This window comes from Rhagoletis pomonella, unplaced genomic scaffold (assembly GCF_013731165.1).
Source record: "Rhagoletis pomonella isolate Grant_MI unplaced genomic scaffold, Rhpom_1.0 Rhpom_scaffold_01430, whole genome shotgun sequence".
NCBI lineage: Eukaryota > Metazoa > Arthropoda > Insecta > Diptera > Tephritidae > Rhagoletis > Rhagoletis pomonella.
The window spans coordinates 1-11,766 of NW_023459984.1; positions in this window are offsets into that span (position 1 = coordinate 1).

Below are 11,766 nucleotides of genomic sequence, written 5' to 3' on the forward strand. Positions count from 1 at the left end.
AGCTAATTCCTCTTTCTTCCATATATTAAGAACTTTAAATTAATCACTTAGCTCTTATTTTCAAGATAGTTGAATAAAATGTGTCAAAAACCACATTTTTTAAACCTTTATAGTAGAATAGAGAAAAGCTTAAACATAAGTGACAAAAACAATTTATTTTAGATTTTTTTTATAAAAAATTTTACGAACTCAATCTGAAATATCGTCTTATTTTTCATAACACCCATACCAATTTTTTTTTATTGCCTTATTGTAGGTGGTAATAAGCCTTTCAAAACTTTCAGTGTGCGCTTCCACTCCGCTGTGCCTTGGTTCAAGCCCTGGTCCAAGCAACATCGCAAAAAAAAAAAAGTGTAGAAAAAACGTTCTTTTCTTAACAGCGGTCGTCCCTCGGCAGGCAATGGCAAACCTCCCAGTGTATTTGTGCCGTGAAAAACAGCTTCTCATAAAAATACAATCACCGTTCGGAATCGGCGTAAAACTGTAGGACCCTCCGCTTTGTGTGACAACGTCAAGGCGCACGCCACAAATCGGAGGAGAAGCTCGGCCAAACACTAACATACATATGTATAAGCACCAATCTATTATTATTTGTATTAACAATGAAAAATTAAAGACGCGCTGAATCTGATTAAAGGTGGAATTCACTTCTCTTCGAATAAGTACTTATAATGAGGTAAATGACAAAAAGGTACAAATTTTCACATGTTCGAAATATTTGACATATTAATTTAGTATCTAAGAAGAAGCTTGTGAAAAATTTCAATGAATTTGATCAAACAAATTTAATTAGTTTAAAAAAATATCCGCTTTTCGACAATTTAATCCGCAAACATCTTCAAACCGATGCCAACTGAATAATTTCAAGAACAGATTCCACGGAGAAAATCTTATAAGAACCAGTGGTCACTGGTTGTGCAAGCAGTTGTCGGAATTTTGTTGGGCTGTATAATATGCCCTTAAATATTCATGACGACCACGGCAAGCGTTTAAAGGACCACGATTTGAGGGCATGCACCTCACATGTCTGGACTCTTAATGGGGAAGGTGCCTCTACCCGGCCGGTTAATATCCTCATAAGGACAAAAGCTCTCTGACATCACCCCCATTCAAGAAATGCTTTGGACGGGCAAGGCAATCAATGCCTGGGGCCTTGCGCCGTCTACTACAGCTGCCATGTAAAGGAGCGCAAATTCGGTGTTGAATGTGTGTTGGGAGAGAGACTGCGTCGCCGAGTTCTGACGTTCACCCCGACGGACGAGCGTCTAGCCACAATTCGCATCAAAACGATATTCTTCAACATCTCGCTCATCTGCGCCCATGTCCCGACGGAAGAGAGGGATGAGGCATCCAATGATCTCTTCTATGACCGCTTGGAGCGCACGAACGAGCGCTTCGCCCGCCATGATATCAACATCGTGCTTGGCGACTTCAATGCCAGGGTGGGCAAGGAAGGGATCTTTGGAACCACCGTCGGAAAATACAGCCTCCACGATGAAACGTTCGACAACGGACTGAGGCTAATCGACTTCGACGGGGCCCGAAACATGGTAGTATGCAGTACTAGATTCAAGCATAAACAAAAAACGAGAAACCAAATCCATAATTTTAATAAATTAATTTTTGTTTTTCCCCCGTATTGGGTCCGCAATTTGCATTTTTCCATCCTGATCTCAGATTGGTAATAAGCGGCCCAAGAATCTCCGAGGAAAACGTTTCAAGCGAACCGAATCGATTTTAATTTTTGGCCGCCATATGGGGTGGTGTGATAATGAATTTTACACCGATTCCCTTACATCGCTATGTTTGGCACGTTCCGGGTCGTGGTCTAAGCGGCGAACAAAAAAATGTTCGAAGAAAAGTTGTGGATAATGAAATTCTGCTTACCACTTCACCAGAGGTAAATTTTATAGAGATTTTTCAATTTTAAAGTCCAGCTCTACGGGATTTACGTAGTCCATTTTTTGGATATTTTTAACTAACGCGATTTGTTTTTAAATAAAAATCCATATCCAAAGTAGTTAATTTTTGGCGCTTCCTGCTTTAATGTTACCTCTCGAGTGTCAAGGCACTTTCGGCCTCTATTTTATAAGCCATGTAAAACTAATTTTGAACTTAACGAATCATTCCGTTGTTTATGTCAAGATTTTAACTCTCATTCCAGCACGTTTGACATATCGGACTCGATTTTTGCCATAAATAAAACTAGCATTTCCACTCTCAATAATTGAAATATTATATTTAGCATAGGTAATGAATTTGATTCTGTAGCTGAATAGTTTTCGGTCTAGACACTTAACACAAAATAAAGGTTCCGTACGTCGTGTCTCGGTTGGGCGGGAAGGGATCGTAAAAACCGTTGGGATTAATTAATTAAAATTGCTAAAAATCCTAAAATATATATGTCACAAAAAAAAATCTTGACGTGCTAGAAAAAAACAAAGATGTATCTATTTTAATTTAACATACCTAGATATTCAAAAAACTAACATAAGTAAAGGGAAACAAAATTTAAATTTCGCAGGCCTTTGTAATTAGTCACGCGAAAATTAAAATTTAATTTGCCATATCAAAAGCAGGGTACGAAAATAAACTGTACAAAACAATTCCCATTTGCTCATCGATCATCATATCATTTGTGGTTTTGTACAGTACATAGTCAGAAACAAATTGTAAGATTCACTGTTTTTTCCCCCAACGAGAAACGTTTGCTTTTCGTTTGTGACAATTGTACCATATTGCACGTTTTATATGTATGCAAACGTTTCAATTACGTGAAAAATATTTTTTTCTGTAAATTAACATGTGCAATTCAATTAAAAAACATTTTTATTTTTTCTATTCATTGCAGCCATTCGTTTTGTGTTTAGTTGTTGCATATATGTACATACATACATATATTTTTCTCTGCACGATTCATTTTTTGCAGTGTACTATCGCCAAAGTGAACTCAGCCGTTTTGTTTTCGTATTGTACCGAACTGTTGAAGTAATAAACCAAACGAAATAGTAACGTACAATATAGTTTATTTTCGTACACTTATCAAAAGAGCTTTTGGTCCAAGCCTTAACATACATACATATTTTATAAGTGATAGGTAAAGGACCATCTCTACGATTTCGTTTTATACCAAAGAACGTAGATAATAAGAAGAGACAACTCGTTATAATTGTAGCGAAAGTGCGCCACAGGGGCTCTTTATTTTTACATGAACACATACCTATAACTCATCCAAATCATTTGTACTAATGTATGACCCCTTCCAAAGCTGCTTATTTTTCCCCCTTTCTACTACTTTTAAAATGCATGCCGCAATTACGACAGTCTACCATTCGTACTCACATCACCTTCTCTTATTCCGCTATGGACCACATGATAGAAGCCTCTGAAAAAAGTGGAAGCAGGGAACGAAGAGGCAGTGCAAGAAGGTAAGAGGCATTACGAAATAGACGTTCAAACCTACGTTACTTTGCCGGCGGGTACTATTACAGAGGATGGCTCCAAGTTAATGCAACTTTTAACAGACTGCAGCAGGGCTGCAACCAACGTAGAGCCACATCCTTAAATCACCTCGCGATGAAATACTTGACGGTAGTACTGGGAGGGGAACAATACATGACGGGAGGAGGTTTAGTTGAGTTAAAGTATCACACTGACGGAGCAGGGGCAAAAAAAACAAACACGGCTATTTAACCTAGGATCTCTTAGTACCTAACGAATACAGCCCCTCTGTACACTCAGCCAGGATAAGTACATAAACATGTTTTCAAATGTTTAGTTTGAATTAACTTTCCTACAATCGTTCAAACTAAGCAATACATAAATAGTAGTATTTTAAATGTAGTATTTAAAAGTTGTATATTTCCGTTTAAAAACTTTACTCACTGATATACAGTATACAGATGTACATACATACATATATTATATCAATATGTGGTAACAAGCTATTCAAAATGAAATTGATTACACTTGATCTATAAACATTAATTTTTCATGACCCGTCACGATTATCACTGATTACAAAAATTACTATTTAAATGCATCGACATCGTTTCGCATTTTGCTGTCATTGATTATGCAACATATATATGTACATAAGCATGTATGTTAGTATGTTGTTGTGATTACTTTCCTCGGAAGTGTGCCAGTAATTTGGCATAATTTATTTGATAACCAAAAAATATAATTAGCAGAGGTGAAGCTAATTCGGGGGTCGAAGCTCACAACTGATATACATTCATACTATATAACATGGTGTAACCGTTTGATTTCAGCAGATGGTATACATATATCCAACTTTTAATGACTTAAGCTCTACCCAGAATTACAGCGGACGACGGTACAGCTGTACAGTTGCCGCAGTGTAAACCGTCAGAGTAAACATAATTGCGGTGCACGACGGCATCCGTTAGTTGTCATTTTGATTTGAAAATTATCATTAAAATGAAATATGTTTTCAGTACGTGCGTATATGTAGAGAACTTGTGAAAATATTAAAATTACTACAATCAACACTCAATCAACATTTTGAAAAAATAGAAATAAATTTAAATCAACCGAAAAACGTCGGCGGTAAAACCCCTGCCGCCGCAATTATGAGCCATTCCATTTCCTTTGTGAGTTTTAATTTTGACCGTCGACCGCTTTACCGTCGTCCGCTGGAATTCTGGGTAGAGCTTTAGAGAGTTTTGTTGCATATTAATATTGGTACATCTGTACTCACTCACTCAATGAAAATTAAGCACATGTCACAGTTCAGCACTCTCTCTCAGTTTATCATTTAACAGTCTTGTACTTCGTTTGAAGTCAGATGACTTTTTTTTCTGAATTGAAATTTATTCAAGAAGTAATCACCAGTAAATAAAATGGTTAATCAGGAAACCTAAAATCAAATATTAGATTTATTGCGAAAACGTGAGACCGTAAGAAATGTGGCGAAAAAATTTCGAATTTCACATGACAGTATTAAGACCAAAAAAAAAATACATATTGGTAAAAGTGTTCGTAAGAGCGAAGAAGGTCGGCCAAAGGAAGTCTCGGTCCGCCATCTTGCGAGCTTGGTGTCCAGCAGCGATGTAGCCCCTTCTGCAGAAGCGCTGTGACGGGAGTAACTGCTAAAAAATCACCCCAAGTACACTGCACATGTTGACAAAGACTGGATATATAAGGCAAAATTTGCTATTTTGAAATGATATCCACAATATGCCGACAGCTTACTAATGGCGTTTTCTTTTCTCGCAAAAAAGTCACCTTTGTATAAGGCAACATTATCATAGTGCAACATTTTAAAGAGCGAGCACGGAATATGCATGTGAAGATGCTGAGAAAATAATACGAAAATTTGACAGCCCTGGCGGAGAAAAGAAAACGATCTAAGTAAATTTGATGTGGAAGCAAATTAATGATCTAGCGGAGGCTGTACCTCCATAATTTTTAAATAGAAACACATCCAATATGCCAAATCGCATCAAGGAACTGGAAAATGCAAAATGATACTGAACATAAAAATTCGTATAGTAAAAGTACACTGAATTTCCAACAAAACACGAAAAAGAATGAAAATGCCCGAAAAATTAATAATATAATAAATTATAAATTGTATTATTAGCTTCTCCTCCGATTTGAGGCATGCGCCTCGGTGTTGCAACACAAACCTATTGTTTTACCCCGACTCTGAACGGCGATTGTATTTTTATGAGAAACTGTTTTTATGGCAGAATACTAGATGTTGAAATAAAGATATTTTAGCAAACACTTCGCGTCCTTGATGTGCCAGTTTTAGCGTTTTCTGAATAATCGAACTTTTCTTGTGTAGAAAAAAAGTGTAGTAAAAAAGTGCAAGTTATAATTTTTGGAGCAATTCCTTATCACCCGTGCCTAATCGAGTTGGGCGGTGCCAGGCCGTTCCGTGCCGGGCCTCACTGATTTTTCTTGTGCGTATTTTCTAATAAATATGTGTTATATACTCGTGCCGGACTGGGGCTGAAAAATTTGGCCCTTGCCCATCCCTAGTTGAGACTTTCCTTACATATCACGGGTAAAATCAATGGGAATCAAATCGCCCGGCAGATTATACGAGGCCGAATGCTGACTGTGCACATTGCGTATGATGAGGATGATTTTTGTCTTATCAGTTTTTATCTCATCAGATAACGTGTACATAGTCGTGCAGGAATGTCGCTGATCGCTAACATCCAGCAACGGAGGAAGTTACTGCGAGATGATATGCAACCGATAATAAACAAGCAGCCGGATTCAAACATTTGCTATCGCTAATTTTGATCGCCAAAAGTCTCCAAGAGAATAGCAGGCGCCCCTAACAACACGCCACACTTAGTTGCATACTCCCATACTGCCGAATTCGGCTGATTACACATTGCATGTGTTACTCTTCCATGTTGTATACTTTTAGGCCCCACTGCTTACCATTTAGAGAATTTTAGCGAAAAAAGTTTAGCGTAGGGATTGTCAGAATCCCACTGTGTAAAATAAATGCAACAAAATGAAGACGAGCACGCGACCTAATTCCCAATATCAAACATTCTTGAACCAAAACTAGGTACAGCTGAATTTTCACCTAATTCATTTACAAACATCTGTGTCACTACCTGACCTCAAAGCGAACCTAGGGGGCAATATACGAAAAAAATTTTCATTTAATAATCTAAATCCGGTTTTTAATACATGAATATTTACATATGTATGTCTTTACCTATTTTTGTATGTATAAATCAGGGATGTTTCGAATATCACATTTTTTCGCGAATGTGAACTTTCGGAATGCGAATGCTAATGTAAGGAATAACATTTAAAAAACTATAATCACCTTAGTCATGGTTTTCATTACTTAAAATTTTTTTAAATTATTAGAACATTGAACGAGTGCTTAAACTATACAGTGTTTTAATCTAGTAGTCAAAGTTCAAAAGGGGCATATTATATTTAAAAAAAAGAAGTAATTTTGCTGCCTTTTCTCCCATGCGGCGATTTCTTAGAGGCTCGTATACAAGGCCGGCTGTAAAAATTTCTCACTTGGAACGCTGACGGGTGGAGCGCTCAAATATTTGCGGGCCAGATCTGTCAATTTGTCATATATTAGTTTAGTTTTCCACCAATCGAGAGAATTTTCACCGAGATGAGCTCGCTTTTCTTTAAGATATGCCTTCAATTTATACATCCCAGCCTTCGCTTTCGCTGGAGGAATTTAAAATTATTTATAGATTGCTTATTTAGGACCAGTTCCACAATCTAAACTTAAGTTGAACTTAAGTTCTAGTTGAGAAAAATCTTAGCTAAGAACAGTTTAACGATTTTGTTCAAGTTTGCGTTTCACGATACATACTCAAGTATGGAAAATATATTGGCTTAAAAGTATGGCAGCACCAGAAAAAAATGCGTTGTTTACATATTTTGACATTTCTTAAAAGTGTAATATTTGAGCGAAGAAATATAAAACATTGAACTATGTATTAATAAATAAATTTCGGTCCAAATGAAATTGATTCATAAGCAACTGTTTGCTGTTTGGCGACTTAGTTTACTTTTAGTCGCCGACGCCCGCGACTTAAGTTGAACTTAAGATTTGCTCAAAAAGTCGTTAGTGAAACTCAAAATCTTAAGTTAGACTTAAGTTCAACTACATATAAAATACATTGTAAAACCGGGCTTAGCAGTACTTGTTAAAAGGCCATCAATGTTGCTTTATATACCAACTAACCATTTAGCGCCTGAAGCTAAAAGCCGGTTATTATCCGGACCCTAGTTAGAAAGACTTAGAGTCGACTCTCTGCCCATGTACACATTCGCATTCGCAAAACATTCGTATCTTTTGATACGAATGCGAATGTATAAAAGCTGTTTAGCTTTGACAGTTTTGTTATGTTTACATTTCTTATAATCGTTCTTATGTCTATTATTTGGCCAATAAAAATAATAGATCAAAATACTAAGCAATACGTAAAAATATAGATTTTTGATTTAAGTTATTCGTCATTTCCTGGAACAAATCTAGAACACCGACCGTTCAGCTATGCAAAAACAAAAAATGCAGATCAAAAGAACTTTTTACGCTCATTTCAACCATGTCAAAATTATTTACCGCAAGTATTTAAAATATAAAGACGTTTTCGAAGGTTACAATTAAATTCTTTGATTATTTTTTTTTAATATTAATATCTTATGAACCACATATCCGATTAAAAACTAATAACGTCACCATAAAGATAATCAATTTATCTTTCAGCTGATATTTATACATAATTGAAATTGTTTTTTATATATTTTTATTGAGCTTTGTACCACGATTGTTTATTAGGAAAAATTGAAAAAGCAACAAAGTCTAAGCGGTAGAAGTTATAGCACTATTTCGGAGATCACCACATCTCCTCATCAGACTTCTTTTTCTGTTTCTTTTTTGTTTTTTATATATTTGAACCAAAACCACTAAAAAACGAACATATGTTATTTTTTTATGAAATAACCTTTTTTGAAAAAAAAACTGCATGATTAATGGTAAATAAATTTATATTACTTAGAAAGTACAAGCTATTATCTTTAATTCGATATACATATTTTATTATGATCTACTTTTGGGTTTTAAGAATTAAGAGATAATAAAAAATATAAGTAAACAAAGCATATAAAACTCGTATATCTTCTTTGTATATTACCTGCGCCAAATAAATTTGGTATCGTTGAAATCAGCGTAAAAAGTTCTATCAATCAGCACTTTTCGTTATTTTATAGCTAAACAGTCGCTATTCTAGACTTGTTCCAGAAATTTACGCAAACGAAGGTTATGCCAACAAATATTTAGTATGAAGAATTTTTGGTTTTACTACTAATATAACTAGAAACTGTAGAGTGAGCAACATTCTGCACAAGTAAAGGAGCCGATATTATGTGTGGGAGCGAGAAGACTGTTTTATTACAAAACCTTCCTATTATTGAATCATGCTATCTCGCTATGTAATTTTTAAGTTTTTTTTTCACTCTCACATGGTTTCCTTTTTGAAAAAATCTCAAATTGACTTATATAGTAGTACTAATCTCAACTTAAGACAGCCTTCTGTTGCTACTGTAGGGTGCCTAAATCTATATTTGGACATTCAGCGTAGACTATAAATTAAAATGTCCACAATATTACGAGCGACCACAAAGGCACATGACATGATTTTATGTACATAGATAAGTGTATGTATAAACATAAATATATATATATATATATATATATATACTTATATGAACACATAGGTACCCTGCAGTAAAAATTATCAATTGCTAAAAATAACCAACTTGTAGTGAGCTTGTTGCGGGATGTCGATAAATATCTCACCTTCAATTAGCAAAACCAACTTATAGTGAGTTGTCACGCAGGAGTCATGCAGACCTAAAAGAGGGGTTTGTTTCTCTCATACAAAAGTTACTTTGAATACACTTTTTTCTGTACTTTACAGCGGCTTTTGGGAAGTTTTATATTCTCATTTTGATGTTATATCTATAACCAAATTAACAAATCTGTGTTCGTGTGGAAACGTAGCGTATGTCGAAAGGCTGGCTTTAGTATAATGCGGCATTCCCTTGAGACTTAATTAGAATATTGACTTGCTAGTATCGAATCTATTTCTTGCACGTTTATTTGCCAAATGTTGTTCAATGGCTCAGCGCCAGTGAGTCATTCGCAATCGTATGCTGCGAATGCCGATTTATACTAAAGCCAGCCTTTCGACATAAGCTACTTTTCCATACGAACACAGAAATATGTAATGATAAATAAGGTAAAGAAATAAACCTGTAGATAAAAATTAGAAATTATGTTTATTTTTTCTTAATGATATTTTATAGATAAAAGTAGTTAGTTACAAGTTAGTTGACACCTAAGTCATAGAAAACCAGTTTTCACTTTTTTGCTGCAATCGCCTATGAAAAGTAGCTAGTTACGGTCGAAGAAAATAATAATCAATAAAATAGTTAGATCGAGCCGGCTGCCGGGTAGTTAAAAGGTACCTACGAACTAACCACATTTCCTGCAGGCTAGGTAGGTGTACGTATTGGGTGTTTATGTACTAATATACTATTAGGTGAATACAGTATTGATGGCGCGTTGCCCGCTTATTTTCGTATTGTTCGTTTGTTGTAATTGTTCGACTTAAAGTTTTTTGAGTTTTTAGCGAATATGAATATGTATGGATGGTCCAAAGGTGCATGTGATAAAGTAAAGTCGGAATTTTAACGCTCTCATCCCTAGGATTGTTCTATATCGAAAAAATACCTATGTTTTTTTTTTTATTTCGAAATAAAAAAATATTTAAAGGTCGTTCAAAGCGGTCTACTTTATATGGGGCAAAAACATTATTCGAGGAAATTTTTAATTTACTATTTTTTAATACTAGCAATTTTTTATTGCATTTTTTGTTGTTTTCAAGGGAATTTTAAAAATAGCCAATATTAAAAAATGGTAAATATTGGGTACTATTATTTAAGGCCTCCTGAAGAGAAACATAGTCTATACCATTTCCATGAAAACTTGTTTTTTTTTCATATAAAATACATGGAAAACTTTGAGTGCATTCAGTAGCCTCTAAATATTATTTGATTTGAAAATAATAGAAAAAAACAAAGGTATATTTATTTGGTATAGAACAATCCTAGCTAGCGGTTAGAACGTTAAGATCCTGACTTTAATTATTATTTTTTTGGACCACCATAATGTAAATACCTACATGTATGTTCGTACATAAACACGCGAATATGAGTTTATATATGTACATATATACAAAGCTGCAAACTTTTTTTTCTACATACATATTTTAAAGACCGCAGGAAAAACAAGCCCCCATTGACGTCCGCCAACCGCGTACGGAAAATTTAATTTTATTTGCCGCGCCTCCACTTTTTTTTTGTATTCTTTTACTTTTTTGTTTGCCTTTTTTCTTTTACTGACAACACACGGCATCAAATAATTCTTCTTTAAAGCTCTAAGCGAGAAAAATATTTTTTTATGAACTTATGAAAATCATTTGAAATCATTTACGTTTTAATAATTATTTTTAGATTGTTTTTCTGTTTTTTTCAGAAGCGGTTGAGTAATCAATCTCTTTTCATAAGTTATTCTTTAACAATGTTTTGAAGTGCGCAAATTTAATTGCGCACTTTGCACTTTATAACAATATTTTGCAATAGTAACATTTAATAATATACAAACTTATGTGAAATTTGCATACATGCATATGTATTAAAGCATATATATACATACTACTATGGGAATTATGCTCTTGTCTGTGCTCTATCAGACCGACCTCTAATCTTCATAGAACTTTGTAATATACTCGCATATTCGTTGCTTGGCATGCGTTGTGCACTCGTTCAAGTCTAAATGACGCATAAACGCCGGAACAGGGGATTTAATTAATTCTCAATACAATAGCTTTAGAAAACCTTCAGACTAAATTCAAGTTATGTTAGCCTTAATCTTTGCAGTATGTAAGCACATTACACCATATCACCTTACAAGCTAACAAAAGAAAACGTTCGCCATACACCCCTAAGTAGAGTCCGACCGATTAATCGGCATCGACTAGTATCGGCACAAAATTGAGCATCGGCATCGGCCTTTTTTCGCCGATTCTTTGGAATTTTTTTTTAACCGACTTCACAAAAAGCAAAAGGTTATCAATTCGTCGGAATATTTTTTTTTTAATTCTTTTTTTTTTATGTATGTTACCGCATAACTTTAGGCCACGTTAACCGATTTCTATAATTCTCTTT